Source organism: Herpailurus yagouaroundi, unplaced genomic scaffold, assembly GCF_014898765.1.
Source record: "Herpailurus yagouaroundi ecotype Mexico unplaced genomic scaffold, PumYag 159, whole genome shotgun sequence".
NCBI lineage: Eukaryota > Metazoa > Chordata > Mammalia > Carnivora > Felidae > Herpailurus > Herpailurus yagouaroundi.
In genome coordinates, this window is record NW_024412400.1 from 16286703 (window position 1) to 16312893 (window position 26191).

The 26191-nt window shown below is 38.7% G+C and overlaps 1 long non-coding RNA gene across 3 annotated transcripts in view; it reads right to left on the minus strand.

Moving 5' to 3' along the window:
- Window positions 1–21179: 21179 nt before the first annotated feature.
- The window catches only part of LOC121033577 (uncharacterized), a 262598-nt gene continuing 257586 nt past the window's right edge, over window positions 21180–26191 (minus strand). For all 3 annotated transcript variants that reach the window (XR_005792005.1, XR_005792003.1, XR_005792004.1), the window contains 2 exons: window positions 21456–21561; window positions 21180–21363 (listed from right to left, as the gene is read on the minus strand). This is a non-coding gene — a long non-coding RNA (uncharacterized LOC121033577). The remainder of the gene's footprint in view (window positions 21364–21455; window positions 21562–26191) is intronic.

A 26191-nucleotide genomic window follows, 5' to 3' on the forward strand; every position in this document is an offset into this window, starting at 1 on the left:
AGAAATTGTGGAGTGAGAGACACCACAGAGTCTCACAGAGACAGAAGCTCTGGGTTCTGTCAGGCTTTGGACTGGAGGCAGCTCTGAGCTTCAGTCTTCTCAAAGCTGAACTGATAACAATAATCCCAAATTACAGTGTTGTGGTAGAAATAAGTTACAAATACTACATGTGTAAAATGTGATTAGTAGAAAGATGATCGATAAAGAATGTCTGCTGTAATGAGATATATCTGAAAAAAATGATAAGAAGCTTCAAAGTCCAAAAGGATGAACAGCTGAAGAAATTCCTGGCCAATAGAAAGAGATCTGGGTGAGTTATCATTTTCAAATCTCTTCTGGAATAACATCAGATAGACTAGTGCCCACTCGCAAGGCTTGCCTTTCGCTCTCCCAATGCGCCCTCCTATGTGAGAGCATACTACCGCCATACAGATCCCCCCCACCCCATTTAAAAACAGAGTGTTCCTATGAGCTTTTTCATAAACAGAAATGGCTTAAAGCAAAGAGTATACCCCCTTGGAAAAAGATACTAACATAGGTTTTCATAAAAGCGAAGTGACAGTACTATGAACTTTCAGAGAGTGGGGGGTCCCTATAAATCTAATTTATTAAGCCTTTCCTTTTCAGACTCTCTGATGCATTCCAGGAAACAGTGACACCACAAATGATGTTAAACCTTATTCATTCCGTTGATAATGAACAATCATCATGTGTGCCTTCTGGACAATGTTTTCTTAAAATGATTCTGCTCATTTGGGTATGTCACTGTGAAGTTAGAATTTCTAAATTCTTTTACTTTTATCAGGTTAAGTGGTGAGAAGAGGTCAATGTGGAATAAAAGTGAAAGCACCACTGAACAGAGGGAAAAGTGATGCTAATAATTGGAGAAAATGTCAGGGCCAACTAAAAGTTTCCATTAAAACATCTCCCATTACAATTTGTCCTGTGAGTGCTGTGGCCGAAAGTGCCCTGGTCACTCCTTTGAGCATTTTCCATTAATTATTTTTCCATTGTGTCGATTAGACTAGAACCAATTGCTTATAAGCATTCACATCCACAGCAGGTCTAAATTAACGATATAATGTTGTTCTTTCAAAGCCAGCTTTGTGCAAGGCAAACCCAGTGGTAGCAGATGGACATTTTCTGTTGCAAAGAGCGCTGTGTATTTATTATAAAATTAGGGATTCTGCTGCTTAAGAAACAGTGCAATTTTGCTTCCTTTACACCAAAAAGTAAAAGCATTCATCCTCTGTCACATATCTGAAAATTATCTCTTTGTTGGTATAAATAATAGAGAAATAAGAAAAGGAAAGACCAATATGGGAAGAGTCTACAGTTTTCCATTATTGTTGTGTAAATTACCCACTTTTGTTTCTTTGGCAGCATTTTTTTAAAGTAGCATTGGTTTCCTGGGACACAGAATACCTTTCAGCACCATGCCACATCTCTAACAGGTCTTATTCATATCTTAAGCAAAACACATTGAAGAAGGTTGAATTGTTTTATCTCGTAAATCAAATGTAAGTGATTATTTGGTCCCAATATTAGACTGTACTGTGCTTCCCTGCCCCTTTGGCCCAGATCACTGCCAGATGCCTATAACTTGTTTCTTTGTGGTTTTAGCTAGAACTTCTGGTCTTCAAAGAACAAAATTTTTATTCTGTTTTCTGGACATTGGGACCTATTTTAGTCTCAATTATTTATAAATACTCCTGTCAACTTCTCAATTATAAACCGGAGGCATTATTCACTTCTTCTTCATTGATGAATTTTCATACCAAGCTGATGAAGGGCACTATTTTTAGAATGAGTTCCTCCAGATTTCATCCAAACATCTGCAAAGAGGATAGCATGAAATTGAGCATCTCCATTCCCGAGCATACGCAAGGTCGCAAAAACACAACACAGTTTCCCAAGTAAATATTAGCAGCCTGAGAATTACCAAGATGATAATGTTACTCCAAAAACTGTCTCTTGTCTCTCAATATGGGTTGCTGAGGTTGTTCCCTTGGTATGTGCACATCCACTCTGCAACCTGCCTTCTTTGGCATTCTTGGTACGTGTTTTCCGTGGGGAAAAAGATTAGCGGAAAGGCTCCTCTTGTATTTTCTCTGTTGTCATTTCCTCTTGATGTTACTTTCCCTCCTTATTTCTCTACAACTTCTCTCTGTAACTAATAAAACTTTCAAATGGCAACATCATATTTCTTGCCTTTGTATTTATATTTCAGGCTCTTAGTCTAGAAAGTACAGATTGGTTTATATTTCTCTTTAGAAAAAAAAAGAAGAAAGAAAAATGTAGTCACTTTCACTTATATGACTTTAGAAAGTATTTCTTTCCCAGAAGCCCTTAATACAAAAGAAACTCCTCCCCTTACTGAAAGTCTCCCCAGGAGGGAATGTAATCAGCCACATTTAGTGCCTGGAGGCAGAAAGATCAGGCAGTCATCGAGTACCTCTTGCTGGGAGAATCTGGGAAATAAAGGCCACTTACACATATTTGGTTAATTAAAAAGTTAGTGTTGTATGTTACTGAATCTATAAGACTATTTCTTTTCTTTTTCTGTGTTTTGAATATACTGAAATTTTGAACATATTGCATTTTGAATATACTGAAATTTTGAAAGCTCTTCTGCTGAATTTTCATGATTCAATGCTTTACAAAAGCAATAGTGTAAAACTTCTTTTAAACATCCCCAACTAAACCCTAATGCTATTTCCCCTGTGAAATAAGACTGTAAGAATGTGTAATTCAGGTTTTACAGGGCATACTGTTACTAGGAAAAACAATATAAGTCAGCTTCTCATTAAGGTGATATACATCCCGCATTACGACTTCTAATTATCGACATTGACTCCAACTATGACTCATTATTCCCATGAGTTTTAAGACAAGAAAGTACGAAAGCCAAGGAGAAGAATTTTGTAATCAGTATTTGGGCAATAGAGGATTGGCCCATTCTATCAGGATTGGAGAAATTCCCGACACCTTCTCTGCCTTTTTTATGGGAAATAATACACCGCTTTATTGTCAAAGCCAGTTTAAGTAGGGAACTCTGGTTACTTGTAACAAATAGCATCTTGATATATAACACAGTGCCCTTAGTTAAAAGGAACAGAATCCAACTCTGGGTCACTTAGCCAAGAGAAGACATATTAGACAGATACCTGAGGGATCACAGGACTGATTAAAGTCTCAGAGAACAGACTTAGAAACTAGCAGAAATCTAGGAGGTAAGAGAGAGCCATGATTTAGAAAGCTATAAGAGTGCCATAACAGACTTTATAGTCTCAGATGGCTCCCTCCTCATGCTTGTTTCCTTTACCCAAGATTTACTATCTAATTGGCCATGCTTAGGTCACATTTTCCCACTGGGGTATGCAGACAGCAGGAAGGAATGGGAAGACTGGCTCCCTTGATTTTCATATTGGGAAAGAGCAACCTCACTCCAAGAAGATGTAAGACAGGTAAACTCCAAAAGGAACTGGAATATTAAGAGAAATGGGATGGATTCTGGGCAAGTTAAAATGACAAATGATCTAGCAAAAGGGCATGAGCTTTGAAGTTAGACCTTGAGCAAATTACATCCTCTCTTCAAATTTCAGTTTTAAAATCCAGAAGATGATAATGAGTATGGTGATGAATATAATATCTGCTCTGTAGATTTCTTCCAAAGAACAAACAATGTGTACAAAATCGTTAGCGTAAAAACCATGACAAAGTAGCTATGGACCCTCAGCAGCAGTAGCAGCATTGTTCTTGGTTCTTCTAGAAGACATGGTTGACATCTGCCAGAACACCCTCTTCCCTAATTATAGGATTGTTCTTTTTTTTTTTTTTTTTCAAAAAAAAATTTTTTTTTAACGTTTATTTATTTGCGAGACAGAGAGAGACAGAGAATGAACGGGAGGGGCAGAGAGAGAGGGAGACACAGAATCCGAAACAGGCTCCAGGCTCTGAGCGGTCAGCACAGAGCCCGACGCGGGGCTCGAACTCACGGACCGTGAGATCATGACCTGAGCCGAAGTCGGATGCTTAACCGACCAAGCCACCCAGACGCCCCTATAGGATTGTTCTTTTAAACTCAGGGCATTGGGGCACCCGGATGGCTGAGTCAGTTAAGTGCCCAACTCTTGGTTTTGGCTCAGGTCATGATCTTGTGGTTTCGTGGGTTCGCCCCACATCAGGCTCTGCACTGGCAGTACGAAGCATGCTTAGGATTCTCTCTCCATCTCTCGCTGCCCCTCCCCCACTTGCACTGTCTCTGCCTCTCTCAAATTAAATTCATGAACTTAAAAAAGAATTAAAAAAGAAAAGCCTCAGGACTCCAATAGCAACATTCTAGATGATGCTCTGGGCAATAAACCAGTCAAAAGACCTAATCCTAATATTCAATCTAAGAAGGAGAAACCCACTTATGCTTGGGAATCAAGTACCAAATACACTCTGGGTATCTCCCTACTGAAGTGAAGGAACATCTGTCTGGTGGCCCTCAGGAAAAGTGGTAGTATAATTGATGAGACAGGGCAAGGCCTTGGAGCTCGAGTTCAATCATCATCTCAATCAATTCCAACCCTCAAGAATGGCTTCTTTCTCCTTCACATGAGACCTGGGACCCTCAGAGCTATGGCGATTTCACTTGGAAGGCAGTAGCTTCTTCCCTAACTCTACCCACTGAGGGGCTCCAGGCGGATTTCTGGGCTCTCACTGGCACGCAGATGGCTCAGGAGCTGGGGGAAGTGGAACTTCAGAAGGCATTGGCACCAACCCAGAGTTTCTAACAGACAACACAACCTCATAAGGTATTAAGTTTAATGGCTTAGTGGTGCTTGGCTGAAATCCATTAACCATTTGTAATCTGTAGGGAAACTCCTAGGTGTTTAGCCTCCAAACAACATGGTAGTTAAAGGCCTAGATTTCAGAGTCAGAAGTCTAGGTTCTAATTTAGTTCCATTCATCTTACTAAGAGAAATCACTAACCTTCTAGCAAAAATCTATTTGGCATTAGGGCATAAGGGAAGTGGCTGCCCCACAAAGGACTACATTTCCCAGAGGCTCTTGCAACTTAGGTAGGGTCATCTGATTAGTTCTCACCAATGACATGCAGCAGGCTAAGAATGTTCAGAAGCAAGTTGCCTTCTTCATACTCTCTTCCTCATCAGCATCTGGGAGGGAGGAATCAAGATCCTAATTGGTGGCAGAGCCATGAGATAAAAGGAACAGGGATCACTAGATGGAGCTATACCTTCCTCTAATTACAGATATCTGCTCTGGGCTGTGATGTTGAAGCCATCATTCACTTAGGGGTTATTTCTTACCACTTCCTACTCTACCCTAATTAATGCATAAGTGCTATGCAAACATTTATTAAACACATCAACATCTCTCCCAGTTTATTTTTCTATGCGTAGAATGGTTTTCTGTACTGCTTTGCTTTTTATACTCACAGTACGTTTGCCCTGTTTCTATACTCTTTAACAGAATTTAGTGATTCTAGAACCTTATGAATGGATATTCCATAATTCATTTGACCATTTACTTATTGGAAGAAATTTACATTTTTTTCTCATCTTTCACCTTTTAAATTTAGTTATTCATTGAAAATGAATCTGACTCTGATATATTTTCTAATAATGTCCTGGCGACCTTATGTCTTTTAACATACAATCTTGTTTTGTACAATGTCTGTGAAAATGTTCATATCTTCTTCCAAGTGTTGAGATGAAGTTAACTCCCTACAAGACCAGTAAGATAGTAAGCCTATTTTCCTCATACACCTTCTCTCTTAATTATATAGCACATACATGCACACACATGCATGAGCAAAGGGAGAGGGAGGAGAGAATCCCAAGCAGACTCTTCTCTGACAGTGCAGAGCTCACGAACCATGAGATCATGACCTGAGCCAAAATCTAGAGTTGGACGTTCAACTGACGGAGCCACTCAGGCACCCCCTCCTCTCTCATGCTGCAGCAGCAGCGTTCACTTCTGCTAAAATGTCTACTGTGATGATGTCTAAGCCAAGGTATTGTTTTTTTTTTTTTATTGTTTTTAGAAGAGTTAGTAGTTGCCTCCTATTTGAGGTTCCAGCAGTAACCAAATCATCAGTCTTGAGGGATTGCTCCTGACATTAACTGATTTCATAGCAGGCTTATCTCCTATATCTCAAATTAAAAAAAAAAAAAAACTAAACTAAAATTATGTAACGTTAATTGATTTTCAAAACCCCTGCCACCAGAAAAAGAACCTGTTAGCTGAGTCCTGGGATTCACTGTGTTACAAGAAACATATTACAATCATGGCAAGTAGTTGATAAATTACATAAAGTCTCTTCCTGTTTTAGAAATGTATCTCCTCTGTCTTGGACACTTAGATTTGGATATTTATTGGCCAAGAGGAAAAATAGCTAAAATAATCATGCAGGACTTTGTATCTCAAACCCCTCCCTCACACTCATGGTCCCTCCAAGCTTTCTTGTCAAAGCACACCTTAGCATCTCATGATTTAGTACAATTGAAAAATTAAAATGAAAGAATAAAACAGATTCTGAAATTGGAATTAGAAATATAGTCTTGAGAATGCTGGCTTTATGCTTCTCACTTCCTAGCTATCATAGATGGAGGGAAAAAAATGTATATTTCATCTTTATTGCTTGGGGAAGAAAAGAGAAGGTTGCTAGAAATCATGCTGGAAAAAAAAGAGAGAGAGAAACTTATGTCTGAGATTTTTTTCTTCTTCTTGCCTTTGTATTTACATTTCCTGCTTATTTGCTAGACATTCTCTTAGCAATCCTGCAACAATGGCCAGTGTGTTTGGGTGTACCACAGTGTGGTTTCAGTATTTGAGCAATCTGTTCACTTGTGTCTCTTCCACACTAAACCTCATCAAGTAAAAAACAAAAAGCAGCCCTCATGGAGGATTCAGAAAGTGGAGAGAGAGAGAGCGAGCATCTGTTAAGCTACCTTTTCTACGTGACTAGCTGCACCAACCCAGACCATGCTCCACATAGTCCTATCAGATACCTGCACATACATCAAGGAATTTGTAAACCAAACTTAGTTTCTGACAATCAAGAATGATGTTTGGCTCTAGGGACTCAAGAGGGAAGTTAGGCCCGACGTATAGAATGTATAAATTTTAAACGAACTCGCCTCCATCAGTTCACAAACTATGCAAGAACTTCTTTGATCGCTAAGCAAAACTGTATCTAGAGACCCTGCCACAGACATTTCATGCTATTGAGGCTTTATGAGCTCACCAAATGGACCATGAAAAACCATAAGAACTGTGAATCCACTTATTACAGCAAGTGAGGAAGAACACTTTGTGATGTCGCTGCCATTATTTTTCCATCTTACCTAATATGCAACATTTGGGAAACCCCAATGTTACAACAGGCTCATTCCATAATTATGGATAATCCAGCAAGTTGTTGTGGATATTTTCTGACCCTCTGAAAAGGCACTAAGAGACCTCAATGTTTTGTTTCCAACTAGGGAAGCAGATTAAGCAAATGGCTTCAGACTAATTTTATTGATGAAACCAGGAATGGGACATCGGGGCACAGTATTTTTTCCCCAAAAGGTAACTTCCAAGCTGAGAGGTCACCACTCTGATTGCACTTCAAAATTCTTACACGATTTAGTGACAAATAATATAAATCAACGAAACCAAAGCAAGTGGTAGATTTATTTACTCTTTTCTGTTTATACCATTGTCAATCTTCTTCCTCTTTCTCGTTTAACTTATTGTCTGAAGAAATTTTTAAGTGGTATGAGAGACAGTAACGAGTTAATTGGGAAGTTGAAAAAAGCAGAGAACTAATTAAAAATCAGTCATCTGGGAAGGTCTCAGTGACGTGGTAACTTATGAGCTGATGTCTACATGATAAGAAGGAGCCAGCCAGCCATGTGTCTAGAATATTCAGCAGCCAATTCCAAGGCAGAGCTTGGAATGTTTAAGGTACCTTAACACAGAAGGCTTCTGTGGCTGTAGCATGGTAAGCAAGAGGACAGCAATGAGGAGATAGTGGTCTGGGACATTCAGGACATGGTCAGGAGCTCAGCCTTTATTTTGAGTACAATTGGCTACCTACCTGGAGCATTTTAAAAGAGATAGTGGAGGCCCCTGGGTGGCTCAGTCGGTTGGGCATCCAACTTCGGCTCAGGTCATGATCTCACCCTTTCCTGACTTTGAGCCCCGTATTGGGCTCTGTGCTGACAGCTCAGAGCCTGGAGCCTGCATCGGATTCTGTGTCTCCCTCTCTTTCTGCTCCTCCCCCATTCTCACTCTGTCTCTCTCTCCAAAATAAACATTTAAAAAAATTAATAAATAAATAAAAGAAATAGTGACCTGATCTATTTTCCATTTTAAAAGATTACTGTTGCATTGAGAATTGATTACAGAGAAAGAACAGTCCTATGAAAGCCAGGCAGGAAGCCACTGCAGCAGGTGAAGAAAGAGCTAATGGTAGCCTGTAATAGAGTGGTAACTGTGGAAATAGGGCTAAGTGAATGGATTTTAGATACACTTTGGAGGCAGAGGAAAAGGGAGCTGTTTAGAATTGGTTACAAGTGTGGGGTACCTGGGTGGCTCAGTGGTTAAGCATTCCACTTTTAATTTGGGCTCAGGTCGTGATCTCACCATTTGTGAGTTTGAGCACTGTGTCGAACTCTGCACTGACAGTGCAGCGCCTGCTTGGGATTTTCTCTCTCTCTCTCTCTTCCCCTCCCCTGCTCACACTCTCTCTCTCTCTCTGAAAATAAATCAATTAAAAGAAAACAAGAATTGGATGGGGCACCTGGGTGTCTCAGTTGGTTGGGCATCTGACTTCGTCTCAGGTCATGATCTCGTGTTCCATGAGTTCGAGCCCCTCATCGGGCTCTGTGTTGACAGCTCAGAGCCTGGAGCCTGCTTCGGATTCTGTGTCTCCTTCTCTCTCTGCCCCTCCCCTGTTCACACCCTGTCCCTCTCTCTTTCTCTCTTTCTCAAAACATAAACAAACATCAAAAAAAAAAAATTAAAAAAAAAAAGAATCGGTTATGGGTACGAGAGAATGGAAGTAATAAGGAATGACTCCTTGGGTTCAGACTGTAGAATATAAGCAGATTGTGATTCTCTACACTGAGACAGAGGATCAGATGGATGAGAGGAGAAAAGAAATTCCATCAAATGTTCTGATTTAGTCATGTTAAATTTTAAGGGCTTATTAGAAAATAAAGGTATGCAATAGGTAGTTGAAAAATGAATCTGGCTAGATGTATAGAATGTACAGATTTAAAGAAATAAGACTTGATGAGGCCACCTAAGAATAGAGACCAAGAAGACTAGAGAACCTACAAGTACTGTGGGCCATTCCAAAAGAAAAGAATGAAAGGAAAATCGAGACAGAAAAGGAGATTCAGCATGGAGGCCACAGGAGTAGAGAAATAACCAGTGTTAGTGTCATATAAACCAAGAGAACAAAGTGTGTCGGGAAGGCAGAGACAACCGTGTCCAAATCCACTGGAAGGTTGAGTCCAGATAGCAAATGCCCACTGAATTTGGCAATACGAAAGTAATCACGACCTTCACAAAAGCAGCTTCAGAGGACCGATAAGAAAGAAGTCAACTGAAGTCCAGTAAAGAGGCTGCGTAGGAGGAAAGGAAAATGATGGCAATACCGACTCAGTAAGTTTTTCTAGGAAAGAGCACAAAAAGGGAGAGGTGGATAGAGGAAGATGTAGTCTACAGGTGTCTTTATCATTGAAACTAGTCTGAGATGGGAGATTATGTTTGTATACCAATAGGAAGAATTCAGTACAGCTGGAAACACGGGTCATGAAGGGGATAGGAGAGTATAGCTGAGAAAGAGACTCTTCAAGAACATGAAATGAAACCCAAAGTACTCTGGAAGAGTTGCCCTTTGAGAAGATCAGGGACTTTTATCTTCTGTAACAGGCGGAAGAGAACTCAAGCCACAATTCCAGAGATGTGTACTACCAGCAGAGTGATTCAGCCTATGAAATGGGATGCCCTGAGGTATTGTTGTGGGGGCTCAAAGAATTTGCCACTGGGATTCAGAGGCTTTGCCCAGTGTCCAGCAGACCCGACTTTTCACAGCATTTCTGAACACTATCGTACTTCTCCAAGTCTCCACCCTCTACTCCAATTTCTCATCGCCTTCAAAAGTGTAATTCAACATCCCTCTTTAAGAAGCAGCTTCAGGTACGTGAATTTCTTCTTTCTCTGAATTCTAAAAGTTCCATACAGTCTACATCTGGTACTTTATTATGTACTATTTTGGTCTCTAAATGCTTCTTACCTTAAGTCTTTTTTGCACCATGGGATCAGAGTTCCATAAGACCATGATTACAGTTGGGTTTTTTGTTTGTTTGTTTTGTTTTTGTTTTGTTTTCTACATATCTGATCTCTCATGATGCCTAAATGCAGGCAAGGATGCTGTCTTGTCTGAAAACCACCTGATTGCTCATGAACTGTAGCAAAGGTAAACAGAGGGATCAGGACAGGAATTATAGAACAAACAGTCTTTCCAATGAATATTCACCATCACCACATCATTAACCCCAAACTCCAGTTAATTTAGGGTGAATTAATTCTGCAGGGATGTATGGTATAAATAACAGGATGCCACAACCACTTCCACCGCTAGTTCTTTGAATACATCTGGCCAAGGCCAATTCTGCCAGAGAACCCTGAGATGGGACTGTTCATTCTAAAATCATCAGTCATTTATTGAGGAAAGATTCTAAAATTCATCACTGAAGGTCATGGCTCTTAACTTAAGTTCTAAAGTAGGACCTATCACCCTTATTCAATCCAGATAATAGACAGAATTGGCTAGTATATACACGCCCATATCTCGTAGTTCCCGTATTTCTAAGTGAAGAGCTCTCTGATTAAAAAATTACTTTTTTAAAAAAGGACTATACCTAATTGTCATTTCCAATAAAGGAAACATAATTTACTTTCTCAAGATCCTTAAATATATTGCTATTAAATTATGAATGTTCCCTTATATAGTTTGAATAATATGCATCATCATGAAGTTGAGATGTACTAAAAACTACAGCTCCTTATGTCATCTCCAAGCTCTCCTTCATGACTGGTCATTTTCAGTTGGATTTAGAGCATGTCAGTGTCACCTAGATCTATAGCAGTGCTGGGGATGATTTGCTATAGGAAATCAGTTGGGTATTCATTTGGTGATGGCTCCAGTAATGACAGAATCAAGAAAGATGGAGGGGGTCAATTCTTACTAGTTAACTCCAAATCTGTTGTCCCTAAAAACAAAGAATAACAATTCAAAATAAACAAAAAGCTGATGTATCAGTGAATCACCACCTGGATTACATTTTGCTTATTATAGCATGAAATGACAGCCAGAGATCCAGTCCCTGATTTCTTTTCAACCTACCCACCACTTTGTTCCTTTCTCTTAAATGTGCTGGTTGGACTCTTTCAGTTGTCTGTGTTTATTTATTTATTTTTTTTAATTTTTTTTTTTTCAACGTTTATTTATTTTTGGGACAGAGAGAGACACAGCATGAACGGGGGAGGGGCAGAGAGAGAGGGAGACACAGAATCGGAAACAGGCTCCAGGCTCTGAGCCATCAGCCCAGAGCCCGACGCGGGGCTCGAACTCACGGACCGCGAGATCGTGACCTGGCTGAAGTCGGACGCTTAACGGACTGCGCCACCCAGGTGCCCCAGTTGTCTGTGTTTAAAGATCAAACTCTCAAAGTTATGAATGACTGACCAATATATACTAGATGCATTTGGCCATCCACAGGATGGGTTGGGACAAGAAAATGGTAAGAAGGACTGGCAAAGAGACAAAGTGATATGGCAGTCATTCAGAAGTCATAGAAAACACAAAGGCTATCACATAGAAAGTTCTACAGAACATAAAGGTAACAGGGGAAATGCTATTGTTCCTTGTAGTGATTTTTCCTGTTTTACTAATTTTTCATCACTGAGGGGTATTACTTCATATGAAAGAAATATAATTAACTTTTAAGCCCTGCTAAAGGTTTATTTAATGTTCTTGAAGCTATCTTAAAAATGTCTTCTTGTTTTTCCTTAAATTAATTCTTATCTCTGCCTCACCTTTCTTCCTATTCCCTAACCACAGTTCTACCCAATCCCTCTCAAATCAACTGGAAAAAAAAAATCAGAAATTTCCTCTTCAGGGAAATCTACTCCACAAGAAACGATAAAATTTTGTGCCATTTGGAGTTTACGATTAATTATTTTGTTCTCTGAAAACAGATTGGAGCTGTCTAAAGAGTCTATCTAGGAAAGAAAATTTCCTTTTCTTTGAACTTCTTTTTAGATGTGAACATGAGAAAGGTTACCTTTAATGCAATTTATAAGCAGTCATTTCACTGAAGGTGCGGGAGTACATTTCTAAATTGGTTTAGGATCATTGCATCTTATATCTGCTCTAATTCCCTGAGAGACACAATTTCCAATTAACATTGGAAAGCTTGACAAATAGAAAAGGAACATTCTTTCCCGTGGTGAGCAACACCTTTCCAATGCTATTCCTTGGCCTTAAGTGACCTCTCTGCCCTAGTCCGTCTTTCTGTGTGAGCTTTAGTTGATCTACCCTTCTAGAGTCAGGCTTCCTGGGGAACCTCCCCAGACCCATTCATGCAGGGTTAATGACCCTCTCTTTTGTGTTGTTGGTGGACTTGATGCACATCTGTGTGAGTTGCCCTTACCACTTGCAGTGTCATTATTACTTTGCGTATTGAAACTCCCCACTATACCATGAGGACCCTGAGAACAGGGATTGTCTTTTACTTCTTTTCATAGTCTCATTGCACACAGCAGGTGTTTAACAAATATCTGATGAATGAATGGTTCTCCCCTCTGTTAAAAACTATGTGATCCTGAACGAGTTATGCAGTCAGTCCCTCTGTGCCTCAGTTTCCTCATATGTGGCTAATGACATAAATCTTTTTGAATTGTGGACAGGATTAGAGACACTGCAAAATGCTTATCAGCATGCCAGGCCTTTTCGAGGAGCTTGTGGCAGAATGCGGATTACCTCCTCCCAAACCATGCCTCTTGCTAATAAATGCTAGATGTTACTTTGGTAGGGCGCAGCAGTATGCTTTGAGAAGGTGAACCCATCCCTCAAACTCAGATAGGGAACTGTTTTGACAATGACAGGTTTAGGGGAGGGCCTAACACTTGGTCCTACTTCATACAACTGAAGGGGATTCTCTTGGGGGGGGTTTGGATTTTCCTCTTTGATAAAAACAGAGTCAGAAGGAAAATGACTATCCCCTTTCCCTTCCATGGACCTTGTTCTATGAGCTGTGACCTCCATCTTATTACCATAAGGGGAAATTTAAGAGAATTACAGAGAAGCCAACTCAAGGAACTTGACATATTTGAGTTGCTATATTAACAACCCTGAAATCACCTCTCTGTAGACATTTTAGCATGTGAGAAAATAAATGTCCCATTGTCAAGCCACTTTAATTGACTATTCTGTCACTTGAAGGGAAAAAAAATCCTAAATAATAGGATGCTTAACAAATGCTAGCTATTCATTATTATTATTAATCACTTCAGCCAGTACTAATGCTCTCTGAACAATTTCTGTTACAACAAGGAAGTAGGTCCTTGATGGAAATTACACCATACTTTCCCTACTGTTATTCACAAAATAGGAATTCCATAAGCTAACACTTTCTTGTCTATTTGGAAAATAAGTTAAAGGTACCAGGTACTCACTGCCCAACTCACTTCCTTACTATCTCTCTAAAACCCCATGGAAACATAGTGCAAATAAAGATTGGTATGGCTTGCAAAATCTTTCAATATTTCATTGACTTTATAGGACCTGGTAGAAAACAGGTAGGTTGGGGCGCCTGGGTGGCGCAGTCGGTTAAGCGTCCGACTTCAGCCAGGTCACGATCTCGCGGTCCGTGAGTTCGAGCCCCGCGTCGGGCTCTGGGCTGATGGCTCAGAGCCTGGAGCCTGTTTCCGCTTCTGTGTCTCCCTCTCTCTCTGCCCCTCCCCCGTTCATGCTCTGTCTCTCTCTGTCCCAAAAATAAATAAACGTTGAAAAAAAAAATTAAAAAAAAAAGAAAACAGGTAGGTTATGCTTGTGTCAAGCCTCACTCAGAGAACTGAACTCTGACTGAATCAACTCAGTCAACAAATTCTACTTTATACTCCCAAGTAAGCTGTACCCTGTCTACCTACCCTATATCTCAGCAACTTACAGCCCACAGTAAACAGTAGATTAGCAATACAAACAGGGTGGGTTGATGTCTGCTTTGGGGGAGACTGTCTTAAGTTCTCATATTCTTCTTTATTTTATTTTATTTTTTTAATTTTTAATGTTTATTTATTTTTGACAGAGAAAGAGAGACAGAGCATGAGTGGGGGAGGGGCAGAGAGAGAGGGAGACCCAGAATTCGAAGCAGGCTCCAGGCTCTGAGCTGTCAGCACAGAGCCCGACGCAGGGCCTGAACTCACAGACTGCGAGATCATTACCTGAGCCGAAGTCGGACACTCAACCGACTGAGCCACCCAGGTGCCCCTCATATTCTTCTTTAAATATATTGGCATCTCTTGTTCTAGAACACTCTAAATAGGTTGTCAATGTTATCTACAATGTTACTTCACTTCCTTTTCACTACAACACCCACACCAGTACATCAAAGACCTCCAACAGAAATATACATACATATATAATTGGTATATATTATGTACATTATATATATAATTGCTGTACATGTTGGATGTCTTTATCTTGACAGATAAAAAAAATAAAGATTTTTGAGAGGGGAATGGTATTCTCTACCACACACATACCTTAGAGATTAGTCATCCCAACAGAAAATAAATGGCACACTCAGAACTAGACATAAGATGTGATACTTTGTGGGGGATTCATAAGAGGCTATGACAAAGGTGTAAGAGTAGGGTAATACCAAGGAATACTGCAGCAAGTGGAATCAGTAACAGCCAAATCGTTACCATCCAAAGACAGATGGAAATGGGGGAAGAGTTCAATACTCTTCAGTACAGTAGAGAAAGCCGCCCTTGGAGTGACCTTCAGTAGATGGACACAGCCAGTTCAAAGAAATTTTTTGTGGAAGGATTTGATACCTGGACTTCTCTTTCTCTTCACTAATCTTGGGCTAAGCCTCCCCACTGACTAGATCCAATTGGAATCTAGAGGACCTGGGGACCCGGTGATGAAATCTATACCTATCAGCCTGTGGGACAGAGAAAGAGGGAAAAGAGTGGATAACAGACCTGAAGAGGCATAGCCCAGGTCCAAAGCAGGGTTACCGTGAAAAGAAAAGGATTGGCTCAGAGCTGCTGAACCTTGGGAAATATATTTCATTGTGCAAATCCTGGCAAGGTCTAAGGGCAGTGAGAGAAAAGGAAAACAAAATCAAAACCCTCTCACCTTTCACTCATATTTGCTTGAATATCAGGTCTCCAGATTTTTAAACATTAAAAGAAATCTGGATTTGAGTGAAAGATGCTGAGCAAAACACAATCAGAGATAGAAAATTTGAAGGACAATTAGACGCTAATTTCTCTCGCTTTCTTTCTGCGGCAGCTGCAGTAACTTTGAAAAAGATATTCCTTGATTTAAGCTGTGGAGACATTTTAAACCCCTCTATCTTAACTTATCCTCCACTAGATATTGACCTGGCTGTTCGCAGAGCAATGCCATCACGTTATAGAAAATCCACTTCTATGTATGTGAAGAGGGTATTATTCATTTCTGCCTCTGCTTATTTATCTACCTATCGAAGTTTTTTAGTAACTTCTTACAGAGAAAGTTGTTGATTTAGTTTTCCCCAGCATATGCCACTGAATATCAGTGAGCTTTAGCACTTAAATTGTTCAATTATATTTTGCATATTCTTAATTAATTTGTACTTAGTCACGTAAAAACAAATTTTCTTTTCTAAAAAAATTGGGACATGACATATGTCATGAAAAAGCTCCAATCCTTCTCCTATCACCAAATATCCCAGTCTGTGGCATACCTCTTTCCAGACCATTTGCCCATGGTTTTGAATATACATCTATAAGTACGGAAATTATGTAGTATTACATAGAGTTGTACTATATATATAATTTTGCAACTTCTTTTTTTTCTTTCAATAATGTATACTGGCTACATATTGATGCTACTTTACATAGATTTAGTACATTCCTTTTAGTATTAACAAATTTACCACAGTTAATTTACGCATACAACCATTGATGAGTATTTAAATTAATTTGGGGGAGGGTATACAAACAAACTACAATGGCTATTTTTATACATGTCTTCTTGAGTATAAGTGCATTCATTTTTTTTTTTAACGTTTATTTATTTTTGAGACAGAGAGACAGAGCATGAACAGGGGAGGGGCAGAGAGAGGGAAACACAGAATCTGAAACGGGCTCCAGGCTCTGAGCTGTCAGCACAGAGCCCGACGCGGGGCTCGAACTCACGGACCGCGAGATCGTGACCTGGCTGAAGTCGGACGCTTAACCGACTGTGCCACCCAGGCGCCCCAAGTGCATTCATTTTTATAAGGCAATTAGAAAGGCATAAGATTGCCCATCCACAGATAGGAGGGGTAAATATTCTCTGAAGAGGGCTACACCAATTCCTTGCACCTCCAAATAAACTTACGTAGCTCCTCACAAAGGGTGGAGTCTAATTTCCCATCTTCTTGAAAATGAGCAGATCTTACTTATTTACTTGAAAGTAGTAGAAAGAAGAAAGTTCAAGTAGAAGTTCTTGAACTTCTGAGGCCAGGTCATAAAAAGCCTTGCAGTTTCTTCCTGAGGGAAGCCAGTCACTATGTCAGAAAGTATGACTACCCTGAAACTACCATGCTGTGAGGAAGCTCAAGTTAATCATTTGGAAATGTCCTATGGAGAGAGAGAGAGAGAGAGAGAGAGAGAGAGAGAGGGATCAGTCAACTCACAACCATTCCAGATATTTAACCTGAGACACCATACATGCTATGAGTGAAAGAGCCAACTTCAATGTCCAGCCTAGGTGAGTTTTTGTGTAACTATAACCCTAGCTGTCATCTGACCATAACCACGTGAAAGACCTCAATGAAAATGACCCAGCTGAGCCCACTCCATCCATTGAGCCATAAGAAATAATGGCAATTTGGGGGGCGCCTGGGTGGCTCAGTTGGTTATGTCTCCGACTTCAGCTCAGGTCATAATCTTGCAGTTCGTGGGTTCAAGCCCTGCATCGGGCTGTGTGCTGACAGCTCAGAGCCTGGAGCCTGCTTCAGATTCTATGTCTCCCTCTCTCTCTGCCCCTCCCTTGCTCATGTTCTGTCTCTCTCAAAAATAAATAAAAACATTAAAAAAAACTTTAAAAAAAGAAATAATGGCAATTTTTAACCACTAAATTCTGAGGTTTTTAAAATGTAGCCATAAATAACTGGAATAAAAGGTATGCTAATTTTCATTGTTAATCAGTGCTTCCCAATTGAGCTCCAAGATGGCTACACCTCTCCTACCACTAGTATCTGAAAATTCCTAAGTACCTACAAACCATTGTTTTACACTAAGAAAACTTAAAGGGCACGTTTTTCGGCTGACCTTTTTACTTTAACTCTGAAGCGAATAAAACCCTTTCATGTTTTCCATTTGTAATAAGGAGATTTTGCTGTCCTCATGCTCCACACTGACAGACAGGGTCAGACAGACTCTTCTTCCTTTTCTTAAATAAACTAGTTAGAGATGTTTTTTATACTCAAAACTGTGAAAATAGCTCAAATGGTAATTGCAATGTCTGGTTATCACATGTTTGCAGACCATGATATTTAAAAGCAATGTTTGAAAATGACTCTGGATTGTTTCCTAGTGGTCAGTCCGAGGCTAACCCCAGGTCCACATATTCCTGGAGGGAGCTCATCTCAATGCAGACATGGTTCTAACTATGTAACTCCACTCCTTTCATCTCTCCAATCCAATTAAATACTAGCAACCTGTCCACTGTCAGAAAATGACTCTGGAGAATTGGGTCAATGCACCTCTGTGAGAATTTCTTCTGGGCCAATCAGAGGGTCAGTCCAATTATTTTCAGTGATTTGGAGGGTGACAGAAAGTCTATCCTTCAATCCTATCATTTAACTACCGGCAGCTAGACGGTCTCAGGGCTAAGCCTATAGAATAGGGTGTGCCCAGCATGGGCAGAGTATGTATCTATGCCCGGAGAACCTGTCCTTTCTATGTCATCTTCCTTTATGCACCCAGAGAAATCCACCACTCAGCCTCTCCAATCTTTTCTATAAAATAATCCCCCAAATGGCAGTATTTTATTACAAACGTAATGCATGATTGTTTTATAAAGACATACAATGCCGAATTACGTATTTCTCAAATCCTTCCCTGTTGGTCCCCCTTCCTTAATTATAGCACTTTTTTTCATTTAAATTTTAATTAGTTAACATACAGTACAATATTGGTTTCAGGCGTAGAATTCAGTGATTTATCATTCACATACAACACTCGGTGCTCAACAGCCAAACAATGGAGCCAGCCCAAAAGTCCATACACCAGATGAATGGATAAAGAAGACGGGGTATATACATACAATAGCACTTTTGACAGCAGGATGTTTTTCTCCCAGAAACACTCCTATGCTTTGTTGCATTACTATTCCTTTGTATTATTGTTGTACAAAATGGGATCATAATACTATTTTGCAACCATCATCGTTTACTTAAATCATGTATAATGGACTCTTGCTATAGGTACAACAGTTTCCACCCTCTTTGTCCTTTCTAAACAGCCACACGGGATTCCACTGTCTCCTTTCTTTCTGGTGGGAACTGTGAAGGTTTACTGGAGAAAAGTGGATTCCCACCTTTCTATACCAATATCTTATCTCAAAATAGAATCAGTAAGGGCTAGACAGCAGAGTAGAACAACAAATAATTTGGAAATGGAAAAAAAGAAGCAAAGGCAAAGCAACTGGGGGCATGGACTCTGTGTGCATCCTGTGGTTTTTGACTCAGGTTAGGAAGGAAAAAGAAAGAATGACACTGTCAATGCTGATAATTTCACGTTGGCACCAGCGTGTCTTAGCTGGAACTTGAGAACGCTGATAAAAAATTCTTTTCTTTTAGACCATGGCAGGCTGTTATTTATAGGAATATGATGGAATCCCATTAAAACACAGGAATTATTACATGTTCTCTTTCTGATACACACTCTACATTGAATTAAGTTCTCCAAAACTGAACTAAAAGAATACAAGCAAATCCTTGTTATTAGAAGACCTGCCAGTAAGACATCTATGAGGCTTCACCGACATCACGACTATTAAAAAATACTAACAGGTAAATTCACCATTCATCTTATTAAGTCATCAAAAAAGCCTTTATTCACTTTCTGAAAGACATTTACTTAATACAGCTGGTATTAATAACAGAACGACAAGATGCCATCATGGTTTTGGGCTTGAGAGTCTTTGGACCAGTGAGGAAAGATAGATTTCTAATGGTTGGAATTTTTTAGTTATCATGAGAGAAGCAATAAATTATAAACACAGATTATCTAAGAAGCATCCCATGAGTAAATTTGGCAGCTATTCGGGAATTAGCTTGACTACTTCAGTAAACCAAAAATAATTCAATGACTCTGAAAATATATCTGGCTCCGCAAGTCAAATTAATCCCAACCAAAGCAAAGCAGAAGGATAATAGGAGCTGCAATGTCCCTCAATATGCATTTCCAACAAAAAGCAACACAGTGAAAGCTGACTTAGTCCCTCCAGCACCCATCTAGCAACCTCAACTGTCCAAAAGACAGACAAGAGCCAGAAAAAAAGAAACTGAAAAAAAAAAAAAAAAAAAAAACCAACTCTGAGCATCCAAAAGAGCTGCCATAAAATCAAAACATTAAATTCTGTTCAATTTATTCAGGGGGCACCAAAGCCTTCAGGCAAAATTGTGCAATTTGGAGCCAATTTTTAAGAGCTTGCTTATCTGGCTTCTCAATTCATACTAGATTAGAAATGGCAATTAAGAGGCAGTGGAAAAGACTGGCTGCTAATGATAGACAAGCTGACATTAACAAGAAGTATGAGAAAAACAACGACAACAACAAAAATCCACGAAGGAAGACACATTAATTCTAAATCCTATCAGCTTAGGGTTGTTTAGTGCAGGCACAAACAACCTCAGAGATCTCATAGCATGGAAAAAAGTGTGCTCATATTTCTTGTCACTAGAGTCTGTGTAAGAAGGCTGAAACTTGTAGAACTCATTTTCAAAAGACTTTCACTTAAATATCATACACACACACATATACATATACACACACGCTTGGTGCTAAAGTTTGATTAGGATACAACTTCATGTGAAATCTCATGGGGTGCTAACTTTCTATAGCTCATGTATTTGAAAACAGAATGAAGGAGATTTTCATATATTTATAAATTTATTTCACAAATAGACAAGGACCTGGAAATTTAATGAATGAGCACAGCTCAGTCCACTACGTATGAAATTTAATTCTGTCTTATGTGGCCTTCCCAGTGTAATAAGTGAAAGTACTCAAAGAACTGTAGGGCTGGGAGAGCTCTCAGCTTGTCTATTTGTGAAATAAGTTTACACAAAGCAGTTTGGAGATGGGGTAGAATGACAGCAGTCCATAATTGAGTCTATGGGGAAAATACAGGTATTCAGGGTATGCTTTAATGGGTAGTTCTGGAATGCATAAACAGTAAACTCTTGGATTGTCCATGTGGTGATGACACAGACCATAGCTAATTATCATTGTATTCCCAGAACTGAGAACAGTGACTAAAACATAGTAGATGCTCAAAAAATGTCCAAATCATTTATGAGTCATAAAACAGTACACGGCACTCTGTTCAGGAGAATGAGAGGTGAAAATGATTGCAATGATTGCCATGAAAATAATTGGCTCCACCAATTAATCTGGCAAAGACAGGACTAATTAGGTTTGAGCAGAAAAGATACCACTGGGATACACTGTACTTTTGGAGGAAGAGAACACTTGGAATGCCTTTCTGGCTCTTTGGAAGAGTGCTGGGTAGGAATGCAAAAATACAGAAACAGGAATAAGTATGTGGTGTCAGGAGGATAAGACATCAAGCTAAAATGATGCAGAAGGGTGATGCTGGAGCCTAGTGGAAGTCCTATTGAAAAAAAAAAATCTAGGGCTGTGCATGCATGCGCATGCATGTACACTCACCCAGGTGGAAGTGGGCAGGGCTTGACTGACAGTCGAGAGAGTTCAGCTTGGGCCATAAGGCCCAAGTATGTGTGAGAGGTTTCCAAGCAGGCAAATGACAGATTCAAACAAGGTTTAAGCAAAATTAACCTAGTAGAATGACAAATGCAATGGATTCAGAAGAGGCTGGAGAAAAAGGAGTACAGGGCTCGGGACATAATAAGAATGTCTTGGGTACTTACTCAATTGATGCACAAAGCCAAGGAGATCAATGTTGAGCAATGTTGATTGGCCAGGGAATATACACCGGTTCTTTGAATCAGGTGCTTTTATTTCAAGGGGTATATCCTATGGAAAAAAAGTAAAGAGGTGAGCAAACATTGACCTACCTGCCTGTGAATTTCAGTATTCTTTGGACAATGATTAACGAAATTATGGAAAATTATACAGACTCATAAAATGATACATACCTACAATAACAAACTGGAGTTAAAATTATTTTTACAAAGAATAACCAGGCTATAAAATTCTAAAGTTGAGGATTAGGGTAAGTAAAAAGCCAGGATGTCAGGCAGGTGCCCCATAATCTCTTCTGTGTTCACTTTTTTTCCCCATGGATGTGGGAGGTAATCATCAGGGGGAAAAAAAATGGTGCTGGACCTTGGGAGCTCAAGTCCAATTCTGAGAGATATGTGCACTGATGTCAGAGACTGTGCTATAAAAATTATTCTTCTTCAAGGGAAAGGTTTAAAAATCAAAAAGAAAACACATAGAGAACTAAAGACTGAGATCTTGGGAAGAGATCAAAGTTGGATAAAGGAAAGAAAGCTGAATGTATGGAGAAAAAAATCTTTAAAAAAGGGATGGTGGAAAGGTGCTGAGAGCACAAGAATTTAAAGAAACAAGAGTAGACAATGGAACCAATACTGTAGAAAGAAGTATGCAAATTGAGGAAAAGCCTCTAGATTTGAAGTCATCAGTCTTTTATGAAGTCCAAGGATCTTAAAAAGTATAATTTTCATGAAGCTGGAAGACCAAAATTTCAAAATTTTCAGCAAAGGTCAATGGTTAAAAAAAAAAAAAAATCTATATGCTGCCTACAAGAAACTCACTCCAGATCTTAAAACACACGGCAAGTGAAAGTAAAAAGATGGGAAAAGATACTCCATACAAAGGGAAATGAAAAGAAAGCTGGTATAGCAACACTCATACCAAACAAAATAGACTTTAAAACAAAGGCTGTGACAAAAGACAAAGAAAGACATTATATAATTATAAAGAAGTTAGTCCAAGAAGATTATAAAACATTCCTAAATAATAATGCACCCAGCATGGGAGAACCTAAATACATAAAGCAAATGTTACAGACATAAAGGGAGAAGTTGACAATCCAATAAATTCAAGAAGACTGAAATTAAATTCAGCATCTTTTCTGACCACCCTGGCATGAAACTAGAAATCAATTACAAGAAGAAAACTGGAAAAAAGCCACAAACACATGAGGACTAAGTAATATGTTCCCAAACAATTAACGGTTTAACAAAGAAATCAAAGAGAAAATTTAATAAAATACCTTGAGAAAATGAAAATGGAAACACAAAATCTCTGGTACACAGCAAAAGCAGTTCTAACAGGGAAGTTCATAGCAATACAGGTCTATCTCAGGAAACAAGAAAAAACCCAAATAAACAATCTAACACTATACCTCAATAAACTAGAAAAAGAACAAAGGCTAATGTCGGTAGAAGGAAGGAAAAAATATAGAGCAGAGCAGAAATAAATGAATTGGAGACTCAAAACACAATAGAAAAGATCAATGAAACGAAAAGCTCGTTCTGTGAAAAGATAAACAAAATTGATAAACTTCTAGAAAGACTCATCTAGAAAAAAAGAGAGAGGGCCCAAATCAAAAAATTTGAGAAAAGAAAAGGAAATGGTACAACTGACACCCCAGAAATGCAAGGATCATAAGAGATTACTACAGTTATACACTAACTGAAAAATCTAGACGAAATGGATAGATTCTAGAAACACACATTCTAAAACTGAATCACAAAAAAATAGAAAATCTAAATAGACTGATCACAAGTAATGAAATTGAATTAGTAATTTAAAAACTCCCAAAAATCAAAACTCAAGCTTTCAGAGATGAGCTCTACCAAACATTACAAGAGTTAGTACCTATCCTTCTCCAACTAGTTCAAAAAAACTGAATAGGAAGGAAAGCTTCCAAACTCGTTTTTTGAAACAGGATTATGCTGATACCAATACCAGACAAAGACACCACACACACACACACATACACACACACACACACACACACACACACACACACACACAAACATTATAGGCCAGTATCCTGGATGAGCATAGATGCAAAAGTCTTCAACCAAAGATTAGTAAGTCAAATTTACTGATTTGTGATTAATCCAGGGATAAAAAGATGTTTCAGCATCCACAGATTAATCAGTGTGATACACATTAACAAAAAGGAGAATAAAAATCATATCATCTCAACAGATGCAGAAAAAGCATTTGACAAAATTCAACATTCATTTATGATAAAACCTCTCAACAAAGTGGGTATGGAAGGAACATACTTCAACATAATAAAGGCTATAGATGATAATCCCACAGCTAACATAGCACTCAATGGTCAAAAGCTAAAAGCTTATCCCCTAAGATCAGGAACAAAGACAAGGATGCCAATTCTCACCACTTTTATGCAACATAGTACTGGAAGTCCTAGCCACAGAAATTAGGCAAGAAAAAGAAACAGGCATCCGTATTTGTAAGGAAGAAGTAAAACTGTCATTCTTTGAAGATGACATGATACTATATATATAGAAAACCCTAAAGACTACACAGAGAAACTATTAGAACTAATAAATGAACTCAGGAAAGTCACAGAATATAAAATTAATAGAAATCAGTTGTGTGTCTATATACAAATAATGAGCTATCAGGATGAGAAATTAAGGCAACAATCCCATTTACAACTGCATAAAAATGAATAAAATACCTAGGAATAAAGGATATGAAAGATCTGAGGATATGAAAGAACTGTACTCTGAAAACTATAAGAACATTATGAAAGAAATTGAAGGTGACACAAATACAAGCATACCTCGGAGATATTACAAATCTGTTTCCAGACACCACAATAAAGCAAACACCATAATTAAGCTAGTCAAATGAATTTTTGGTTTCCCAATGTATATAAAAGTTATGTTTACACTTTAATGTAGTCTATTAAGTGTGCAATAGTATTATGCCTAAAGAAAGCAATGTACATACTTTAAAAAATACTTCATCACTAAAAAATGCTAACCATCATAAGAGCTTTCAGCAAGTGGTAATTACTGATCACAAACCACCATAACAAATATAAGAAGAAGAAAAGTTTGAAATGTTCCAGGAATTACAAAAATGTGACACAGAGACATGCTATTGGAAAAAGTGGTGCTGACAGACTCACTCGATGTAGGATTTGCCACAAGCCTTCAACTTAAAAAAAAAAAAAAACACACAATTACATGTGAAGTGCAATATGGTGACATACAATAAAGTGAGGTATGCGTATAAATGGAAAAAATATTCCATGTACGTGAATTGGAAAAATTAATATTGTTAAAATGTCCATACTACCCAAAGCAATCTACAGATTCAATGCAATCCCCATCAAAATACCAATGGCATTTTTTCACAGAACTAAAAAAAAGAATCCTAAAATTTGTATGGAACCACAAAAGGCCCCTAATAGCTAAAGCAATCTTGAGAAAGAACAGAGCTAGAGGTATCATGCTCCTGGGTTTCAAACTATACTACAAACATATAATAATCAAAACGGTATGATATTGGCACAAAAACAGATACATAGATCACTGGAATAGAATAAAGAGCTCAGAAATAAACCCATACGTATATGGTCAATTAATCTATGACAAAGGAGGCAAGAGTATACAATGGGGAAAAGACAGTCTCTTCAGTAAATAGTGTAGGGAAATCTGAACAGCTACGTGCCAAATAATGAAACTGGACCACTCTCTTACACCATATACAAAACACATTCAAAATGGGTTAAAAATTTGAATGTCGGACCTGAAAGCATAAAACTTCTACAAGAAAACATAGGCAATAAGTACTTGGACATCAATCTTAGCAATATTTTGGGGATCAGTCTCCTCAGGCAAGAGTAATAAAAGCTAAAAAAAAAAATGGCATTACATCAACCTACAGCTTTTACACGGGGAAGAAAAAAAACGAAGAACATGGGGGATCAACAAAACGAAAAGGCAAACTAGTGAATGGGAGAAGATATTTGCACCTCATACATCCAATAAAGAGTCAGTATCCAAAATATATCACTTAACATCAAACAACCTGATTAAAAAATGGGCAGAGGACTTGAATTATTTTTCTAAAGAAGACACACAGATGGCCAACAGGCACATTAAAAGATGTTCAACATCACCAATCATCAGGGAATTGCAAATTAAAACTACAATGAGATATCACCTCACACTTGTCAGAAGGGCTAAAATCAAAAAGACAAGAAATCACAAGTGTTGGCAAGGACGTGGAGAAAAGGGAACCCTTGTACACTGCTGGTGGGAATGTAAATTGGTAAAGCCTCTATGGGAAACAGTATGCAGGTTCCTCAGAAAGTTAAAAATAGAACTATAATACAGTCCAGCAATTCCATTTCTGGGCATTTATACAAAGAAAACAAAAATACCAATTTGAAGAAATACATGCACCCCTATGCACGATTATTTACAAAAGCCAGAATATGGAAGTAACCTACGTGTCCATCAATAGATGATTGGATAGTGTGTGTGTGTGCGCACGCGCACACACGCACACTGGAATATTACTCAGCTTTAAAAAAAAGTGAAATCTTGCCATTTGCAACACTTGGATGGACTAGAGGTTACTATGCTAAGTGAAATCAAGTGAAAGACAAACACTGTATGAT